Raw genomic sequence first — 5,067 nt, 5'->3', positions numbered from 1 at the left:
GTTCTTCTCCACATATTTAGTCCCTGTCCTTGTATCATTCCAAACTACTTGTTCTTCTGCAGCCACACTTATGCCTGAGCCGCTGCACATGCTCTTCCAAACCCCAGCCTCAACCATACCCTTAACCAACTACTACTCATCCTTCAAGGCCCAGCTCATATAGCACTCCTATGACGCCTACTCTGAGCCCCTCTGCTAGTCCCCCTGAGGTAGAGTTAGGTATTCTCTGCCCTCTATTCCCTCGCACTCTGGACTTATTTCTAACACTTAGCACATGATGTTGTCATATATTTGTGCAGGGAGCCGGCCTGAATGTACAGGCCCCTTACGGCCCTAAGAGAGAACAAAGGGTCTCTCTTTGTCCTGCCACCCCTTCTTGTTAAAGTATAGACTGGCATTTGTCTCCTTCAGGGAAAAAACACCCCGGTGACCTTTTGCCTGTTTTTCTGGTGCTGATAAACTCATCATGCTCGAAACCTGTTTTCCATCTAGATAATGTTCTGTTGATGAAGCCTGTTTTCTATCTAATGTTCTATTGATCTTAATCATGTTGGGCGCTAGGGTAATTAATGCTTTACTGATCTTGAGTGTGGGAATTTAAAACATCTGTAGCTCTGCACGTATGCAAACCCTCGATCTATTCTTAGTAACTTCTGTTAGCGTATATATAGGCGTGGTATTCTTCAATAAAGTTGGCGGAGTCAGACGCAAGCGGACTCCGTCCCTCTCAACCCCATCTTTCTGAGTCTTATTTTTCCTAGGTACTCTGGTAATTGCGTTCTCGACCAGTTCGTTTGCCGGCAGGTTCCGGCATATTTGTCTGGGTTGCCAGTTAGTCTGAGCTTCTGGAGGGCAAGGATTGTGATTTTTCCATCTAACTTCCCTATAGCACAGAACCTGCACAAAGGAAGTACTTAGAGAATGTATGACAAATTCTATTGCTCTGTTGGGGTTTACTGGTATTCATTCTGAAAATTGCTAGTCTCCCCTTCAAGTTAAAGCCCTGATAACTGAACAAAATATTTAAGGTTAGTATGAACAGCACTGAGGAAACTGGATTATCACCTTTCATTTTAGCCCACTTTTGTCCATAGCCCTTAGATCTAGGGCTAAGATCTCAATACCTTATTTACAAGCCAGGCTTTGAGGTCTAAGATCTTATTAAGGTTAACAAGCCAGCCTTTGAGTACCGCCCCCTCAACCAATTCACTGCCTGACAAATAGCTCTGCTTAGTCAATGGTCCTCACCTAGGCTATATATTCAAAAATCAGCTGGGGAGCTTTTCAACATCCTGCTGCTCAGGAGCCCCGGCAGGTCAGTTACTTTAGAATCTCTGGGGGTGGGCCTCAGGCATCAGTGCTTCTTGAAGTTACCCAGGTGATCCCAAACAGCTGTCAAGCTTGACAGTCACTGGTAGATTTGAAACCATACAAATCCTGCCACTGGCTCTGCTCTTATTTTTTCCTCCCGACTCTACCCTTTCTTCATACCCTGACTCCATGCTCCTCTTCTCTCACTCCCACTGGCTTGTTCTCCAGTCATTCACATTTATTGCCTTGATATGACCTGAATGGAAACTGAGTAGTGGAAACAGCACTGAGCTGGGAAAGCCTGCATTGAGCCTGGGTCTCTGCCCCTTTGTGGTCTTAGCCCTTCATTCTGGATGTTTGTTTCCCCTTGAGTTGAATGGGAGATCATGCTACTTGTTCTGCCTTCTTAAGAGGCTTGTGTGAGGAGCACAGGAAATAACAGACCGTAAAGTTCTTTGGGTGCTGGAGAGCACTGTGGAGATGTAGGGAGTATCTGCTGCTGCTGCTAAGTCACTTCAGTCATGTCCGACTCTGTGCGACCCCATAGATGGCAGCCCACCAGGCTCCCCTGTCCCTGGGATTCTCCAGGCAAGAACACTGGAGTGGGTTGCCATTTCCTTCTCCAATGCATGAAAGTGAAAAGTGAAAGTGAAGTCGCTCAGTCATGTCCGACTCTTAGTGACCCTATGGACTACAGTCTACCAGGCTCCTCCATCCATGGTATTTTCCAGGCAAGAGTACTGGAGTGGGGTGCTACTGCCTTCTCCGAGGGAGTATCTAGAGCTGCACAACCAGCATAAGGGCCATACAGTGTTAATACCACTCATGCAATACAAGACCATATCAGGAATTCCCTGGCAATCCAGTGGTTAGGACTCTGTGTTTTCACTGCAGGGGGGCATGGGTTCAATCCCTAGTCAGGGAACTAAGATCCCACATGCCACAAGGTAACTAAGCCCACGTACCACAACTAGAGAAAGCCCTCCTACCACAATGAAGAGCCGGAGCACCGCAATGAAGACCCAGTGGAGCCAAATACACACACACACACACACACACACACACACACACAACCTGGGGAGATTCCTGGTGGTTCAGGGTTTAGGATTCGTGCTTTCACTGCCATGGTCTGGATTCAACTCCTGGTCGAGAAACAGATCGCACAAGCTGCACAGTGTGGCCAAAATAATAAAATAAATTAAAAGCCAAATTTGAAGGTTTGACAAAATGTGAAACATTTTGTCAGCACTATGACAAAATGTGAAGGTTTGATAAAACTAGCGGTGTTTTATATTATTCTCTACTTTTCTGTACACTTGAAAAGAAGATGAAAAATAACTATACAAGAGAAAGACATAAACTTTTTTTGGCTGCACTAAGTCCTCCTTGCAGTGCATGGGCTCTTTGTTGCTGTGCATGGGCTTTCTCTAGTTACAGCGAGCGGGGGCTTTCTCTAGTTGTGGGCTTCTCATTGCAATAGCTTCTCTTGTTGCAGAGTACAGGCTCTAGGTACATGGGCTTCAGTAGTAGCAGCTCTTAGGCTGTAGAGTGCAGGCTCAGTACTTGTGGCACATGGGCTTAGTTGTCCCACACCATGTGCGATCTTGGTTCTCGAACCAATGGATAGAATCTGTGTTCCCTGCACTGCAAGAGAGATTCTTAACCACTGGACCACCAGGGAAGTTCCAAGATACAAACACTTTTAAAGCAAAATAAATCAAAGGGATTTTTATCATCATCTTGTCCTAGCTTAATTTTATTGTCCGCCCTGGTATAGTGTCAGGAAATGATATATCTTGGAATTGACAGCTGCTTCAAATCCTTTTTGTAAGATACAGATGTATAAATCAATAACAATAATTTTTTTTTAAACTTGTCTGTTTCCTCTACCTGATTTTGGATATGTTGTTGAGGACATTTCTGCATGTACTCCACCAAGTAATGAATGCTCAGTGTGTTCCCTTGAAGAAAACAAAAGGAATGGGAGAGACCCAGGAAAAGCCTGAAGGGGGAGAGGGAATAGGGGTTCCTTCACTTGGATGAAGTCATTCTCAGGTGTCAGTGGGTACCCAACTAACATCCTCTCCCTTGTTCAGTTGCCACTGCAGTTTCTTGTAGAGGGGTTGAACAATTCCACTGTGCAACCACTAGGGGCTCTGTAATAAGGTAACAAAGTCACAGTTCATGGTGCTCTTTTTGTTTAATTATGTATTTATTTATTTGACTGTGCCAGGTCTTAGTCGCAGCACATAGATCCTCGTTATTTTTTTAATGCAGGATCTATAGTTGTGGCATGTGAGCTCTTAGTTGTGGCATGTGGGATCTAGTTCCCTGACCAGGGATGGAATCCAGGCCCCTTGCAATGGGAGTGCCACTGGACCACCAAGGAAGTCCCTATAATGCTTTTCAAGACAGTTGCTCAGCTTTTTCAACAACCTCAGAACTGATTGGCTACTTGGAAAATATGGGCCTGGCAAACAAGCTACAGTTCGCCTGTGTAGCACTTTCATTCGATTCAGACACGGGCGCCCTCCTGGGCAGAGGCAGCTCCTCTGGGTTCAGTGTGGCTAGCCTGTGGATTTTAGAAAAAGGCCCTGGAACTTCCCTGGTTGTCCCTGGTGGTTAAGACTCCATGCTTCCAGTGCAGGGGGCTAGGGTTCAATCTCTGGTGGGGGAACTAAGATCCCACATTCTGCAAGGCAAAAAGCAAAGAAAAAGCTCCCCTCTCTCCTGGCTGGCACAGCCTTGCACCAAGATCCACAGCACAGCTAGGTGAACATAGAAACAGTTGACTTTAAGATCCCTCATCCTGAGAAGACCATCTCTTCAGCAAGTGGTGTTGGGAAGTTGGGCATGTGAATCAATGAAGCTAGAATACACCCTTACATTATACACAAAAATAAACTCAAAATGGCTTAAAGACTTAAATATAAGACAAGACACCACAAAACTCCTAGAAGAGAATATAGGCAAAACAGTCTCTGACATAAATTATACCAAGGTTTCCTTAGGTCAGTCTCCCAAGGCAATAGAAATAAAAGCAAAAACAAACAAATGAGACCTAATCAAACTTATAAGCTTTTGCACAGCAAAGAAAGTCATAAACAAAACAAAAAGACATTCTACGAACTTGGAGAAAATATTTGCAAATGATGCGACTGACAAGGGCTTAATTTCCAAAATACACAAAGAGCCCCTACAATTCAATAACACACACACAAAAACAAATAACCCAGTCGAAAAATGGGCAGAAGACCTAAATAGACATTTCTCCAAAGAAGACACACATATGGCCAATTCAGTTCAGTTAAGCCACTCAGTTGTGTCCGACTCTTTGCGACCCCATGGACTGCAGCACACCAGGTTTCACTATCACCAACTCCTGGGGCCTGCTCAAATTCATGTCCATTGAACCAACCATCTCATCCTCTATTGTCCCCTTCTCCTGCCTTCAATTTTTCCCAGCATCAGGATCTTTTTCAATGAGTCAGTTCTTCACGTCAGGTGGCCAAAGTATTGGAGCTTCAGCTTCAGCATCAGTCATTCCAATGAATATTCAGGACTGATTTCCTTTAGGATTGACTGATTTGATCTCCTTGCTGTCCAAGGGGCTCTCAAGAGTCTTCTCCAACACTCAATTCAAAAGCATCAATTTTTCAGTTGCTCAGCTTTCTTTACAGTCCAACTCTCACATGCATACATGACTACTGGAAAAACCATAGCTTTGACTATATGGACCTTTGTTGGTAATGTCTC

Source organism: Cervus elaphus, chromosome X (assembly GCF_910594005.1).
Source record: "Cervus elaphus chromosome X, mCerEla1.1, whole genome shotgun sequence".
Lineage (NCBI taxonomy): Eukaryota > Metazoa > Chordata > Mammalia > Artiodactyla > Cervidae > Cervus > Cervus elaphus.
Note: the sequence above shows the minus strand (reverse complement) of the source record.